The 17,234-nt window shown below is 40.2% G+C and overlaps 3 non-coding genes across 3 annotated transcripts; 1 reads left to right on the top strand and 2 right to left on the bottom strand.

Annotated features, from left to right (window-relative positions):
* Window positions 1-564: 564 nt before the first annotated feature.
* Window positions 565-671, bottom strand: LOC149015045 (small nucleolar RNA R71). The gene has a single exon (XR_016173768.1). It is a non-coding gene; the product is annotated as a small nucleolar RNA R71 (small nucleolar RNA).
* Window positions 672-6,381: 5,710 nt separating this feature from the next.
* On the bottom strand, window positions 6,382-6,483 carry LOC149015044 (small nucleolar RNA R71). Its single transcript, XR_016173764.1, has one exon. It is a non-coding gene; the product is annotated as a small nucleolar RNA R71 (small nucleolar RNA).
* A 490-nt stretch (window positions 6,484-6,973) lies between these two features.
* On the top strand, window positions 6,974-7,075 carry LOC149015043 (small nucleolar RNA R71). The gene has a single exon (XR_016173792.1). It is a non-coding gene; the product is annotated as a small nucleolar RNA R71 (small nucleolar RNA).
* Window positions 7,076-17,234: the final 10,159 nt, after the last annotated feature.

The raw sequence follows: 17,234 nt of genomic DNA, 5'->3' as shown, positions 1-17,234 counted from the left end.
AATTGGAGATCTTTCAGGTCCTACTGATTTTGCATGAGAAGGAGAGGAAACGATAATTTACTTCCTTTTGATCCTGAAATTGAAACAACTTGTCAAAGGAACTCAAAGGCAAAGAAAGATAGAATAAATTCATCTTCTACTTCTGGAGCAATGGATCTTGATAATAATCAACCACTTCTTGAAGTTGAAGCACTAAGGTACAAGACTTTATGAGAGTATGTTGCACCAACTGTGAGAGATAATAGGATAGCTATAAGGCGTTCACTTGTAACAGCTAATAATTTTGAAATCAAGCCTGCTATCATTACAATGGTGCAAAATAATCAATTTTCTGGATTGCCTAGTGAAAATCCAAATCTTCACATTGATGGGTTCTTGGACATTTACGACACATTCAAGAGCAATGGCGTTACTGATGATGCCATAAGATTGAGATTGTTCCCTTTTTAATTAAGGGACAACGTTAAGAGTTGGTTGCATTCTCTACAACCAGGATCCATCACTACTTGGATTCAAATGGCTCAAAAATTTTTAATAAAATTCTTTCCACCATCTAAGACTGCTAGTTTATTAACAAATATTTTTATTTTTTTCCAGTATGATTCGGGAACACTATTTGAGGCATGGGAAAGATTCAAGGACTTACTAAGGAAATGTCCACACCACGAAATAGAGCAATGGAGGCAAGTTCAAATTTTTTATGATGGTTTATCTAATTCGACAAGAATATTAGTAGATGCTGGAGCAGGAGGATCAATCATGAACAAGGATCCAACATAAATTTTTGATCTTTTGGATGTTATGGCCTCAAATGCATATCAAAGGCCAAGGGATAGATTTGTCTCAAGAAGAGTTTTGCAGAGGAATGAAACTAATCCCATGACAACCATGGCCGTCCAACTTGAAGCATTAACAAAGCAAGTAGGGTTGTTAGCAACTCAATGCACCAAACCTCCAACTGTGATATGCAACTATTGTGAGGGAACACATTATAGCAATGAATGTCAAATGGCTAATCCTTTTGAGCAAAATCAATTAGAGCAAGCAAAATATGTGGGGAACTTTAACCGACAGAACAATTCATATTCCAACACATACAATCCAGGGTGGAGAAACCATCAAAATTTTGGATGGAAAAACAATCAAGATACTGAAAGACAACCTGAAAATCAACAAGCTCAATCATTTCAAAAGAAAGCTCCATGGAAAGATGCTATTGAGAAAATGGCTATAGTTTCTTTGCAATTTATGCAGAAGCAAGAGACCACCAATCAGAATATTTTTGCATCTATTAAAAATTTGGAAGTACAAATGGGGCAAATCGCCCATGGAATGAATCAAAGGCAAAAAGGATCACAACTTAGTAATACTGAGACAAATCCTAGAGAATATGCAAATGCTATTGAGCTTCGAAGTGGAAAAGTATTAGAGGAACCTTTCAAGAAAGTTGTAGTAATTGAACCCTCTTTTGAGGCGGTTCATGATGAGCAAAAAGATGCAGAAGAATACGTTAAGGAGGAGGAGAAGCCAAAATCCAAATTGTTTTTAGACAATCCACCACCTTAAAATCCACCTATTCCATATCCGCAGTGGTTCAGGAAATAGAAACTAGATAAGCAATTTTCTAAATTTCTTGATGTATTTAAAAATTTAGAAAATTGCATATTAATAGTCATTTTACAGATGCTTTGGAACAAATGCTGAGTTATGTCAAGTTTATGAAAAATATTCTTGCTAACAAGAGGAAACTTGAAGATTATGAGACTGTCGCATTGAAAGAGGAATGCAGTGCTATTCTGCAGATGAAGCTTCAACCTAAGCTAAAGGATCCAGGGAGTTTCACAATACCATGCACTATAGGAAATTTTCAATTTAATAAGGTTTTATGTGATATTGGTGCTAGTATTAATTTAATGTCTCTATCTATTTTTAGGAAACTAGGCCTTAGAGAAGCTAAACCTACCACAGTGTCACTTCAAATGGCGGATAGGTCGATTAAATATCCAAGGGGAATCATTGAAGATGTCTTGGTTAAAGTGGACAAGTTTATATTTCCAGCGGATTTCTTAATATTGGATATGGAAGAAGATCAAGACATACCCATTATTCTTGGTAGGCCATTCTTGGCGACTGGGAGGACTCTGATTGATCTTCAAACAGGTAAACTTACTATGAGAGTACAAAATGAGAAGATCACATTCAATGTATTCAAGGTCATCAAGTTTCCAAATAAAACAGATAACTGCTTTAGAATTGACTTTATTGAGAGGTGTACAAAGGAGGTATTTCAAATAAGCTATCCAGTTGATTCAGTTGAAGCTTGGTTGGTGGGTGTGACAAATGCAGAAAATAAAGAAATTTCCGAATATGAGATGCAGTTAAAAGCTTTATCACCTATATCTGTTGACAAATCTCCTATTTAGGATCATGGCTAGTAACTTAGTCACTCATTTGGAAGTGGCTTCGACCCCCAGAAGTCACTCTTATCTTTGACCTAAAGTTGGGGGTAGTTCGGTTGCGAACTATGATGCAAGCGTTGTTTGGGAGGCAACCCAAAGTTTTTCTTCACTACTTCTTTGATTTTTCAATTATTATTTTTTTTTTTAAATTCGATGTTTTTTGTTTCTTTTTCCATAATTATTTTTAGGAGAATGAAAAGAAGAGGGCGGATTTTGACTACATCACTCTTAAAGCTATGAATCAAGGGAGTCTCCTTCATCTTACTTCACATCTTGTTACATTTCTTTCCTATTGCATGCATTTAATATTTTCATTTTGTCGCTGCATTGAGGACAATGCTCATTATAAAGTTGGGGGTGGATGTTAAGATTCCTGTCTATGGGTTGAGACTCACTATGCTGAAATTTCTTTTCAAAAGCAGAATTTTTCAAATCATTTTATAACTTTTTTATCAGTGGTTGAAGCTTAATTTTCTAGATAGTAGAGTAAAATAGAAGGAAGTTATGACATGTAAATCTCTAATCTTATTTAGTATTTCATGTTTTAGTTGTGTTCCTCTATAATCCTTTGAATATGATGAATTCGCTAAATATCAGATGAGTATGTGAATCACTTTAACCTTGATTATGTGACCCACCCTTTGAGCACTTAACCTTGCTATTGAGTTATTGTATTTAGGGATTTTCAAATGAGACTGCAATTTTCTTGTTCAGTCAACATATTAGAATCCACCAAGATTTCCTCTTGAGGCGAAATTCATGAGTGCCACTTCTTTAGGGATATGATAGAGACCATTCTTCTTTCATTTAAATTTGTGAAAATATATATATTCTCTTCTAATCTATTCCACTTATACTATACCATGTTTCACTTCGTGGAGATGTATATGGTTTATATGTTAGATCTCATTGGTGATTCTCCCAAGTCGTGTGATCCCTTGAATAGACCGAAGGTGATATGGATTGTTAAAAGCATGGTGAGGATTAAAAGCATTGTGAGTAGATCTTCTTTGTAGTTGCGGGTCTCCATAGTTAATGCCACGGAGTGAGCCTTTTGGATTCTCACTGGGTTAACATTGCACAATTGGGGCTTAGGGACAAAAGCCACCGCAATGCTTGGATAGATAGTTATTTGAGAGCCATGTTACGGGTGTAGGATATGTCTTGGATTGCTTCTTGGAAGATGTGTTATCACCTTGAGAAGAAAAGAAAAAAAAAAGTATGAAATTGCTAATTTTTGGCAAAAGGAAGAAAAGAAAAGAAAAGAAAAGAAAATTGGTGCTTCAATGTTATCATCTCCATATATGTATTTCAGCTCTAGTCTATATTTCTTCTACCTTCACAAGTCCTCTTAACCTTAGATAAGTGATTGCTCTTCATTAGTGGAGAGAGGGATGATAGGCTGGACATATAAAAATTGACCTTGAAACTAGGGAGTTGTCGGTTGAATTTGGGATCTCAAACATGCATGCACTTGATTGGTTAAGGTATAGACACACACACGGGTCAAAGTTTTGATTTTGTGATCTATCTACTTATCTCTTATTTAACTTATTTTATACATTCCTTCGAATTATGGTTGAACTTGACTAAGATTGAATATTTAATCAAAATGAGAGTTTGTCTGATCCTGTATTTGCTCGAGGACTAGCAAATGTTAAAGTTGGGGGTAATTTGATAAGTTGATTTCATCCATATTATTTTATACGATTAATTTACTATATTTCCATGTGTTTACAATTGTTTTACATCAATTTACCCTAATATGATATGAAAATGAATATGTTGCACCCTTTCCTTTTATTTCTATAATTTTGGTAATTTTATATATTTCCTAACAAATTATAATTAAGATTTATTCATTTTATGTGTAGGAAGTTATCAATCAAATCTGGGTATTATTGCAAGATTCCTAATGGAACTCAATTGGATTTTATTCCACTCCATAAAGGAAAGTCTTGACCATCAAGTTACAGTGCACTCTAGAAGCTTTATCAAGTCAAAAACATAAAGAGAATGAATCATTGATGATTCTATATTTTATTTCCTAATTAGGATTTGATCAAAGAAGGGAAAAGAGGAAAAAGAATCCAATTCAAATAAGGAAGACTCAAAATTTCCGTTTTTGAGTGTCTCTGTTCAGTTTTGATCAAGCCCTTCATCGGATGGTCATCCGGTGTCCGATCTAGCCGATTTTTGGAGGAGAGCTTCATGACTTCTTGATATTCAAATCTAACGGTGAGATTATGCATTGGAGATCTCTAAGTTAGTCCGATTTGTACGTCAAAAGACTCATTGGTTAAGTCAGATAAGAACTCTGAGTTTGATTCAAACTCTGAGTTTAATTAATCTATAAAAGGAGAGCAATCTCCAAGATGAGAGGGAGAGAACGTTTTTGGGAGCTTTGAAAGAGCATAGAGAACTTTCTTGGAGCTTTGGAGGAGCGGAGAGGTCAAACCAAGAGACGTTGGTTGGCTTTGGAGATATGAAGTTTGTGAATAAGTTTTTCTTCATCTTCTTTCAATGTTCACGAACTCTTCTGTAATGTTTTTTATTTCTAGTATAGAATAATTTAATTTTTCTAGGGATCAGACGTAGCCTATCTTTGAATTCTCACTCTTGAATTCATCAATATAATTTTGAATATTGTTTTCTTTAATTGAGTTTTTACTTCTATTGTTCATGCTCTTGATTAATTGGCTACTAATCAACTGATTTGTTAATCATAATGATCTGAGAGGGGATTTATGTGTTTAGTTCATTGGAGTAAGAGCCATGAATTACATGTAGGATAGACATATACTTACATGGTTTGTGTAGTTGTTATATGGGAATCCATAGAATTTAATGATTTCTCAGTTGTTGTAACCCACATAGAAATATAGTGGGTTAGCAATTGAGGGAATTTCTATTAGTACTCGAGAGAGACTAGTAGATAGAGAAGGGAATTTCGACTATCAATCAGGAAAATATTTCTCAAATTATAAAGAGGGATAAAAGGGTGTGAATGCTGGTTATGCTTAAATCGACCCCTAGGTTTTTAGTGATTAATAAATCTCTATTTAAATTTCAATTTGCATTATAGTATAGAATAATTATCTTCCTTATTATTTGTTCAAATAAAATTGTTATAATTAATTTGGTACTTAATCTATAGTCTTCGAGGGAACGATCTTTTATCATTATATTACTTGTTACGACAGAGTACACTTGCGTTGTTATTTTTCACAAAAAGTATTTGGCGCCGTTGCCGGGGACTATTAGATTAATATCAATATCAGTTACTATTAGTTTTAATTTGAGTTCTTTTATATTTTTTTCTTTCCTATTATTTTATTTTATTTGTAGTTGTGAATTGGAGATCTTTCAAGTCCTACTAATTTTGCATGAGAAGGAGAGGAAACGATAATTTACTTCCTTTTGATCTTTTAATTGAAGCAACTTGTCGAAGGAACTCAAAAGCAAAGAAAGATAGAATAAATTCATCTTTTACTTCTGGAGCAATGGATCTTGATAATAATCAACCACCTCTTGAAGTTGAAGCACTAAGGCGCAAGACTTTATGAGAGTATGTTGCACCAACTGTGAGAGATAATAGGATAGCTATAAGGCGTCCACCTGTAACAGCTAATAATTTTGAAATCAAGCCTGCTATCATTACAATGGTGCAAAATAATCAATTTTCTGGATTGCCTAGTGAAGACCCAAATCTTCACATTGATGGATTCTTGGACATTTGCGACACATTCAAGAGCAATAACGTTACTGATGATGCCATAAGATTGAGATTGTTCCCTTTCTCATTAAGGGACAACGTTAAGAGTTGGTTGCATTCTCTACAACCAGGATCCATCACTACTTGGAATCAAATGGCTCAAAAATTTTTGGTAAAATTATTTCCACCATCTAAGACTGCTAGTTTATTAACAGATATTTCTATTTTTTTGCAATATGATTCGGAAACACTATTTAAGGCATGGGAAAGATTCAAGAACTTACTAATGAAATGTCCACACCATGGAATAGAGTAAGTCAAGGACTTACTAAGGAAATGGTCACATTTGTACTTGAAATGTGAGTGGAGTAAATGAAATCTTACCAACTTAACCAATCTAAAAAAGATTTCTGTTTCAACAAAAGAAAAAAGAAGAACAAAACCATATGACCATACAATTAAAATCTTGTCCTATCAATAACTTCTAATTATCATAGATGATAGTTAAAGTTAGGTGATATCAATGAAATCTAATATTTTAATTAGGCATGCTAAACACAACCAAAGGAATTTCGAGAAGATTTCAAGAATCACTTAACTTTGACTATCATCTATGATAATTAGAAGTTATTGATAACATAAGATTTTGATTGTATGGTCACATGGTTCTGTTCTTCTTTTTTCTTTTGCTGAAAGATAAATCTTTTTTAGATTGGTTAAGTTGGTAAGATTTCATTTACTCCACTCACATTTCAAGTACAAATGTGAGCATTTCCTTAGTAAGTCCTTGACTTACTCTATTCCGTGGTGTGGACATTTCCTTAGTAAGTTCTTGAATCTTTCCGATGCCTTAAATAGTGTTTCCGAATCATACTGCAAAAAAATAGAAATATATGTTAATAAACTAGCAGTCTTAGATGGTAGAAAGAATTTTACCAAATTTTTTGAGCCATTTGATTCCAAGTAGTGATGGATCCTGGTTGTGGAGAATGCAACCAACTCTTAACATTGTCCCTTAATGAGAAAGGGAACAATCTCAATCTTATGGCATCATCAGTAACGTTATTGCTCTTGAATGTGTCGCAAATGTCCAAGAATCCAGCAATGTGAAGATTTGGGTCTTCACTAGGCAATCCAGAAAATTGATTATTTTGCACCATTGTAATGATAGCAGGCTTGATTTCAAAATTGTTAGTTGCTACAAGTGGACGCCTTATAGCTGTCCTATTATCTCTCACAATTGGTGCAACAGACTCTCTTAAAGTCTTGCGCCTTGGTGCTTCAACTTCAAGAGGTGGTTGATTATTATCAAGATCCATTGCTCTAGAAGTGGAAGATGAATTTATTCTATCTTTCTTTGCTTTTGAGTTCCTTTGACAAGTTGCTTCAATTTCAGGATCAAAAGAAAGTAAATTATCATTTCCTCTCCTTCTCATGCAAAATCAGTAGGACTTGAAAGATCTCCAATTCACAACTACAAATAAAATAAAATAATAGGAAAGAAAAAAAATATAAAACAATTCAAATTAAAACTAGTAGTAACTGATATTGATATTAATCTAATAGTCCCCGGCAATGGCGCCAAATACTTTTTGTAAAAAATAACAACGCAAGTGTATGCTGTCATGACAAGTAATATAATGATAAAAGATCGTTCCCTCGAAGACTATAGATTAAGTACCAAATTAATTATAACAATTTTATTTGAACAAATAATAAGGAAGATAATTATTCTATACTATTGTTGCGTCTAGAACTTCTTCGAGGGCTGGATATTGAGATGACCACCTTTAGAGCTCTCTAGCCAAGTTGGAATAACTGTGATGCTTGCACACATAAAGAAAGCAAGAACGGTCAGGCCTAGTTTTGGCCGGGGAACCGCCTCCGACGCCCAAGTTAGCCTAGGCAATAATAAGAGTTCTTGAGAGAGTTCTCAAGAACGTAATGAATAATTTATCAGATGAAGTTCTCATACCTTTCTCCATGTAGGAGGTGGGTTTATATAGAGGTTACCTGGAGACGGCGCTTCCTTGAGTTTCGGATTGACGATTGAAGAGTGAGTGGAGTCTCTTTGGAATAACGGTTCCTTCTTTGTCGGACCAAATAGAGCCGTTATCTGATGACTCATCTCCCCAATTCTCGGAACGGCTCTTACTGAGTAGTTATCTATAACTAACTCTCTTGACCTGGCCGTCTTCTTCAACGTCTCTCTTGGATGCAGTCCAAATGGACTTCTTGAGCTTATTCCGTGCATGTTCCCTGAAGGGGTGAATATGCTTCCTCCCGAGGGGGTTTTCTGTGCTTCTCAAGGGAGAACACTATTCCTCCCGAGTCTTCAGAATAATCATGGCCCGAGGGGGTTTTCTGTGCCTCTCAAGGGAGAACACTATTCCTCCCGAGTCTTCAGAATAATCAAGTCCCGAGTGGGTATGCGTTTTCTCCATAAGGGATTCTCAGAATCCTCCTAAGAGGATTTCCCTTAAGAAGACTTCTCTATCCCGAGTGGGGGTGTACGTTCGTCCCGGGGGGGGGTCCTCAGGATACATGTTCTCCACAACAGAGCCCCCCATTCCGTGCGATCGGTTTCTTGAGTGCATGGAATGCTTTTCTCATACCTCTTTGAAGGTTTTTTCTAATGAAGAAATTCCAATGCGTCGTCTTGAATGATATCCATCATTTCTCTAAAGTCTCGTCGAGTCGAGAAGCCCCTAGCCTGGTTCTCCGAGAGATGCCATTGCCTTTATTAAGGGTGACTACCCGAGTGAGGTCCCGAGTGTGACGCCTTTGAGAAATTGCATCTTATGAGAGCCTTTCTTAGACTTTCATGAGAAGTGGAGAAATTCTCCCAAGTGGCTACCCAAGCGAGGTCCCGAGTGTGACACCTTTGAGAAATTCCATCTTATGAGAGCCTTTCTTAGACTTTCATGAGATATGGAGAAATTCTCCCGAGAGGCTACCCGAGTGAGGTCCCGAGTGTGACGCCTTTGAGAAATTCCATCTTATGAGAGCCTTTCTTAGACTTTCATGTGAAGTGGAGAAATTCTCCCGAGAGGCTACCCGAGTGAGGTCCCGAGTGTGACGCCTTTGAGAAATTCCATCTTATGAGAGCCTTTCTTAGACTTTCATGTGAAGTGGAGAAATTCTCCCGAATGGCTACCCGAGCGAGGTCCCGAGAGTGACGCCTTTGAGAAATTCCATCTTATGAGAGTCTTACTTAGACTTTCATGAAATATGGAGAAATTCTCCCAAGAGGCTACCCGAGTGAGGTCCCGAGTGTGACGCCTTTGAGAAATTCCATCTTATGAGAGTCTTACTTAGACTTTCATGAAATATGGAGAAATTCTCCCGAGAGGCTACCCGAGTGAGGTCCCGAGTGTGACGCCTTTGAGAAATTCCATCTTATGAGAGCCTTTCTTAGACTTTCATGTGAAGTGGAGAAATTCTCCCGAGAGGCTACCCGAGTGAGGTCCCGAGTGTGACGCCTTTGAGAAATTCCATCGTATGAGAGCCTTTCTTAGACTTTCATGTGAAGTGGAGAAATTCTCCCGAATGGCTACCCGAGGTCCCGAGAGTGACACCTTTGAGAAATTCCAGATTATGAGAGCCTTTCTTAGACTTTCATGAGAAGTGGAGAAATTCTCCCGAGTGGCTACCCGAGTGTGACGCCTTTGAGAAATTCCAGATTATGAGAGCCTCTCTCAGACTTTCATGAGAAGTGGAGAAATTCTCCCGAGTGGCTACCCGAGTGTGACGCCTTTGAGAAATTCCAGATTATGAGAGCCTTTCTCAGACTTTCATGAGAAGTGGAGAAATTCTCCCGAGTGGCTACCCGAGCGGGGTCCCGAGTGTGACGCCTTTGAACTCTCTTGGGTTCTTCGTTGATTTGAAGAGCGCTCCTGGGTTCTTAAGCTTGTTAAGAACTCTCCTGGGCTCTTCTTAAGAGGTGGGGAAATTCTCCCGAATGGCTACCCGAGTGAGGTCCCGAGTGTAACGCCTTTGAACTCTCTTAGGTTCTTTGTTGATTTGAAGAGCGCTCCTGAGTTCTTAAGCTTGTTAAGAACTCTCCTGGGCTCTTCTTAAGAACGCTCTTGGGTTCTTGAACTTGTCAAGAACTCTCTTGGGTTCTTCGTTGATTTGAAGAGCGCTCCTGGGTTCTTAAGCCTGTTAAGAACTCTCCTGGGCTCTTCTTAAAAGGTGGGGAAATTCTCCCGAATGGCTACCCGAGTGAGGTCCCGAGTGTAACGCCTTTGAACTCTCTTGGGTTCTTCGTTGATTTGAAGAGCGCTCCTAGGTTCTTAAGCTTGTTAAGAACTATCCTGGGCTCTTCTTAAGAACGCTCTTGGGTTCTTGAATTTGTCAAGAACTCTCTTGGGTTCTTCGTTGATTTGAAGAGCGCTCCTGGGTTCTTAAACTTGTTAAGAACTCTCCTGGGCTCTTCGTAAGAAATGCTTGTGTCTTCTTCGCTATAACTTTCTTTCCAAGAAAAAGGATGTCAAAAATGGAGACGTAGACTTTATTGAGAATCAAATGGTCTTTCGACTTGCTTGCAAATGCTACATATCTTGACTAATTCTACTGATAGAATTTTCGAAGATTCATGGAATTCCAAGTTTGATCAATTGTCTCACCAGTGGCTAAGCTTTTTAGCTTGTACGTCCCTGGTTTCGTCTCTTGTTCAACGAGATATGGCCCTTCCCATGTGGGTGAGAGCTTGCCTTGGTTTCTTGGGTCTGATGCCGCAACTTTGTGGAGCACTAAGTCACCCGCACGATGTCTTCTATTTTTTACCCGAGCATTGAAGTATCCAGCTACTCGGTTCTGATATCTGTGATTTCGATATTCTGACATGCTTCGCACTTCGTCTATTAGATCAAGATTGCTCTTCAAGCCTTCTTTGTTTGCTTCTTCATTGAAGTATGTATATCTCTTTGATTCCGCCAATACCTCTACTGGGACAAGTGCTTCTGTGCCATAGGCTAGCCGAAAAGGTGTTTCTCCCGTAGGAGTTCTGGCCGTGGTGCGATATGACCAAAGGACGCTTGGTAGTTCTTTGACCCATTTGGCCCGACTTGTCTCCAGACGCTTCTTTATTCCATCCAAAAGCGTTCGATTGGTTATTTCAACTTGCCCATTGCTCTGTGGATATGCCACAGATGACGTCCTATGCTCGATGTGATATCTTTCACAAAAATTCTTGAAGCCAGCCCCAACAAATTGCTTTCCATTGTTGGTCACAAGGATCTTTGGAATTCCAAATCTGTAGATGATCCTTTCTTGAAAGAACTTCTCCATTTGTTTCTCAGTAATGGATGAGAGAGGTTCGGCTTCCACCCACTTAGTGAAATAGTCAATTGCCACGATCAAATATTCTCTATTGTTGGCGGCCTTAGGGAGCTTTCCCACCAGATCCATTCCCCACATGGCGAAGGGAATCGGACTGGAGACATATGTAAGAGGGACAGCCGGAGTCTTCGGAACAGATGCATGAAGTTGACATTGCTTGCATTTTCTGACATAGTCCACGGCATCTTTCTGAATAGTCGGCCAATAAAGGCCTTGGCGTATTATTTTGTGGGCTAAAGCACGACCTCCCATATGCGCTCCGCATATTCCTTCGTGTACTTCGGCTAAGGCATATTGAGCTTGAGAAGGGCCAACACACTTTAGAAGAGGCTGTGTGACCGATCTTTTATAAAGTTGTTCTTCAATAATGGTGAACTTCGCTGCTTGATTTTTAACTGCCTTAGCCTCCTTGACGTCTTCCGGAAGGATATCATTCTTCAAATATGATATTATTGGGTTCATCCAACTAGGCTCTTCTTCAATATCCATCGCCTCGACTTCCCGAATGCTAGGAATTTCCAACTGTTCAATATAAACGGCTGAGCCTAAGGTTGAGTACTTGGATAAAGCCAACTTGGATAACTCGTCTGCTAATTCATTTTCCTTTCTCGGAATTCGCTTTATTTCAAGATGATCGAAATAATGGCGACAATCGTCAATTTTGGCTAAGTAATTTGCCATTCTTGTTTCATTTGCCTTGTACACGCCGCGAACTTGATTCACGATCAACTGAGAATCACTTCGGACTTCCAATTCTTGGACTCTTAGGGCTCGGGCAAGTCTTAGTCCTGCTAGAAGGGCTTCATGCTCGGCCTCATTATTAGAGGCTTTGAAGTTGAATCTTAAAGCATAATGAATAGTGAATCCATCCGGGCTGATTAGCATTAACCCTGCTCCACTCCCCGAAGAGTTGCTCGAGCCGTCGACATATAAAGTCCATAACTCCTGACCGAGTGGATCTTCTACTCCCGAACTGGGCATGCTATTCTCAAGAACAAAGTCAGCCAAAACTTGTCCCTTTATAGCTGGACGAGTTCTGTACTCAATTTGATATTCGCTTAACTCAATGGCCCATGTTACCATTCTTCCGGCTAAGTCTGGTTTCTGTAGTATTTTCTTCAACGGGAAGTTGGTCAAGACTACAATTGGATGAGCTTGGAAGTATGGTCTGAGTTTCCGAGATGCGACTACAAGGGCTAAAGCTTGTTTGTCCACATCCGGATATCGCGTCTCGGCATCTACTAGAACATGACTTATGAAATAAATAGGGTTTTGCGAAGTACCTTCTTCTTTTACTAACACCGCGCTTACTGCCGCTGGAGAAATGGCTAAGTATGTGAATAATTGTTCTCCCGTTGAAGGTCGGGCTAAGAGAGGTGGAGTCCCGAGCTTCTCCTTTAACTTCTCAAACGCTTTCTGACGTTCATCCATCCAGAGTGTATCCTTTGCCTTCCCGAGTTCTTTAAGAGCCTTGAAGAAAGGCAAACATTTCTCACCCGATCTAGAAATGAATCTGTTTAAGGCTGCTACTCTTCCAATTAAGCATTGAATATCCCTAACCGTCTTTGGCGATTCCATCTCGAGCAAGGCTTTGATTTTTTCTGGGTTGGCCTCAATTCCTCGTTGGGATACCATAAATCCAAGGAATTTTCCGGAAGAAACTCCGAACGAGCACTTCTCCGGATTTAGCCTCATTTGATATGTTCTTAAAGTATCAAAGACTTCTTCAAGATCTTCCAGATGACTTCTTCGGACAATACTCTTTATGAGCATATCATCCACATATACTTCCATATTTCTTCCTATTTGGTCTTTGAAGACTTTGTTTACCATTCTCTGATAAGTGGCCCCAACGTTCTTCAACCTGAAGGGCATTACTTTATAGAAGTAACTTTCTCGATCTGTCATGAAGGCCGTATCCCTCTCGTCCTTGGGATTCATCATAATCTGATTGTATCCCGAGTAAGCGTCCATGAAGCTCAATACTTCATGTCCTGCTGTGGCGTCGATCAAAAGGTCGATCCGGGGAAGTGGATAGCAATCCTTTGGGCATGCTTTATTCAAGTCTGTGTAATCTGTACACATTCTCCATTTGCCGTTGGCTTTCTTCACCATGACTACATTCGCCAACCAAGTTGGGCATTCTATGGGTTTTATAAAACCCGATTGCTCTAGCTTCTCCACTTCGGTTCTGATGGCAGCATGTTTCTCGAGCGAAAAATTCCTTCTTTTTTGGATCATTGGAATTGCATCGTCCCTGATCCATAAGCTGTGTTCTGCAGCTCTTCGATCTATTCCGGGCATGTCTTCGGCCGACCATGCTAATACATCTAGGTTGTTCTGGAGAAACTCGGTCAATTCTTCCTTGAATTCTGTAGGTTGTTCTGAACCGATCATAGTCCCTCTCTCGGGAAGATCCGGATGAAGTTGAATTCGCTCGAGTTTTTCAACAGGTTCGGCTCTCTGCATAGCTTCTTCATCCCGGTCATCCCGAATTTCAATACTCATTGTATTGCCCGATCTCTCGGTTCTTCTGACTTTCTTGAGATAATTCACATAACATTGTCTGGAGAGTCGCTGATCAGAAGAGCACTCCCCGACTCCTGCTATGGTTGGAAACTTCAACTTCATATGTGTTGGAGAAACCACCGCCCCTAAGGCGTTAAGAGTTGGCCTCCCGAGTAAGACGTTGTAAGCTGAAAGGTCCCAAACCACCATGAATGTTGCTTGGACGACTGCATCCCTAGGAGAGGTCCCGATCCTTAGATCCAATTGGATGGTCCCTTAAGATATGGCGGACGACCCGGCGAACCCATATAAGTGAGTCCCGCATGGAGTCATCATCTCGTCCTCAAACTTCAATTTCTTAAATGCTTCATAAGATAGTAAGTCGGCGGAAGATCCCATGTCTACAAGAACGCGGTGAACTTCCCGATTTGCCAATTTCACTTTGATCACTATAGCATCGTCGTGAGGAGAAGTGACGCCCTTGAGATCTTCGTTGGTGAAGGTTATTGGATCTGGGCATAAGTCATTTCTTCGTTTTCTTGGCAACTGCATCGATCCAACGAACCGTGCCTTTTGCTTCGCCTTCTTAATGGATTCTTCCGTCGGATTTCCCAAAACAATGTAAATGGGGGAAAATTCCCGAGTGTCGGGTCTCTTCTCGGGATTCTTGTTTGCCCTCTCGGGACTTTTGGATCTGAGTCTTTTTGTTGATCTAGGTGGGGACTTCTCTCGATCTTGTCGCTTCTTTTGAAGATACTTTTCAAGATGCCCTTCTTGGATGAGTTTCTCGATCTCGATCTTTAGATTTCTGCACTCATCCGTATGGTGGCCATAGTCTTTGTGAAAGCGGCAATACTTTGTCATATTCCTATCTTCGGGTCGGGCTCTTATCTTGCCCGGCCACTTCAAGTTTTCTTTATCTCTGATCTGTAATAGAATTTCTGACCTCTTAGTATTAAGAGGTGTAAAGTCTCCATTGGCGAGTCTTTCTTTCCAACCTCCCTTTTTGTCATCTCTTGCCCGAGCATTTGAATTCTGACCTCTTTCTCCATAATTCTTCTTTTCCTTTACGCCTCTCGTAGACTCTTCTCGGGCTTCGATAACTTCTGCAACCGTTGCTTGTTTTTGACATTTCTTAAGAAGTGCTCCATAAGTCTTTGGCTTATCTTGGAGCAATACCTCAAGCAAACGTCTTTGGGTTATTCCACTCCAGAGTGCATTGTACACCACCGTGTCATCCAACTCTTCTACCTCGATAGCCACTTTATCGAATCTTAGAAGGTAGTCCCGAACGGACTCATTCGGTTTGGGCCTAATGGCAAAAAGGCTATCTGCTGTCTTCTTACTCCCGATGCAACTTCGGAATCGGGCAATAAATTTTCTCCCGAGCTCTCGGAAGTTTTGGATGGATCTCGGCTGTAGGCTAGAAAACCACTTTATCGCAGGGCCTTTGAGAGATGCCGGGAAAGTTCGGCATAATAGCTCATCTTCTCGGCCAATAACAGCCATGACAGATTTGAAATAACTAATATGTTCACGAGGATTTGATTTACCTTCGTAGGGAGTGAACGTCGGCATGATGAAGTTGGATGGAAGAGGTGCTCTCATGACTTCTTCTGAGAAGGGTTCTCTGTCAACCACGTCATAGTCGTCATCAAGGTCCCGATCATCAAGGCTTCTCTCCATGGCATCTAATCTTCTCCCGAGACCATGTGCTTCTTGACGTTCTTGCGGAAACCGAACACTTCCAAGATCAGAATATTGGGAAGTTGGTCCATGAGAAGATCCATAGTGACTGACCGATCCTCTCGGGTCATTAGATCTGGAATGGCCTCTTCCGGCGCTTTCGCTCTCTTGTTCCCAAACTCTTTCATTTCTGCGCCCCCTTCTGGGTAAGTCCCGAGTCTGTCTAAGCCCAGCCAAACGGTGGAAGACACTTCCCCTCGATCGATCCTCTCGGGGACGTGGTTCTTCAACATGCACTCCTTGAGATCTTTCTCCAACTCGTTCGGCTGGTCGCCTCGGTATTCTGGGATTTCTCCTTTCTTCGTTCACCGGGCGTTGCTTATCCCGAGTATGTCGGATAGCTTCACGCCTTTGTCCTTCTTGGGAATTTCTAGGGGGTCCAAGTGGTACCCCTATTTGATGGACTAAGCCTCGAACAACTCCTTGGAGTTCCAACATTTGTTGTTGGACTTCTCTTTGCATATTCTGCAAATCGGCCACTATCGCTGGAATTAGAGGTTGACTCGAACCGCCTTCTCCAAATGGAGTTGGAATAGTTAACGGGGGATTCTCCGGAACTCCTTCTTGAACTTCCTCTATAATAGGAATTTGTTGATCTAGAGAAGGGAGAGTTTGTTCTTCAACACGTCCGTTTTCTATCTCCCTCTCCCTCGCTCTAGTGAGAATTTGAGAACTTGTCACCTGAGGTGTGGTACGTCTTGTCATGACTTTCTGTGACGTTTCCCACAGACGGCGCCAAGTTGTTGCGTCTAGAACTTCTTCGAGGGCCGGATATTGAGATGACCACCTTAAGAGCTCTGCAGCCAAGTTGGAATAACTGGGATGCCTGCACACATAAAGAAAGCAAGAATAGTCCGGCCTAGTTTTGGCCGGGGAACCGCCTCCGACGCCCAAGTCAGCCTAGGCAACAATAAGAGTTCTTGAGAGAGTTCTCAAGAACGTAATGAATAATTTATCAGATGAAGTTCTCATACCTTTCTCCATGTAGGAGGTGGGTTTATATAGAGGTTACCTGGAGACGACGCTTCCTTGAGTTTCGGATCGACGGTTGAAGAGTGAGTGGAGTCTCTTTGGAATAACGGCTCCTTCTTTGTCGGACCAGATAGAGCCGTTATCTGATGACTCATCTCCCCAATTCTCGGAACGGCTCTTACTGAGTAGTTATCTGTAACTAACTCTCTTGACCTGGCCGTCTTCTTCAACGTCTCTCTTGGATGAAGTCCAAATGGGCTTCTTGAGCTTATTCCATGCATGTTCCCTGAAGGGGTGAATATGCTTCCTCCCGAGGGGGTTTTCTGTGCTTCTCAAGGGAGAACACTATTCCTCCCGAGTCTTCAGAATAATCATGGCCCGAGGGGGTTTTCTGTGCCTCTCAAGGGAGAACACTATTCCTCCCGAGTCTTCAGAATAATCAAGTCCCGAGTGGGTATGTGTTTTCTCCATAAGGGATTCTCAGAATCCTC

Source organism: Hakea prostrata, chromosome 5 (genome assembly GCF_041222555.1).
Source record: "Hakea prostrata isolate BN-2017 chromosome 5, UWA_Hpros_2, whole genome shotgun sequence".
Classification (NCBI taxonomy): Eukaryota; Viridiplantae; Streptophyta; class Magnoliopsida; order Proteales; family Proteaceae; genus Hakea; species Hakea prostrata.
Note: the sequence above shows the minus strand (reverse complement) of the source record. Positions and strands in the feature narration are given on the sequence as shown.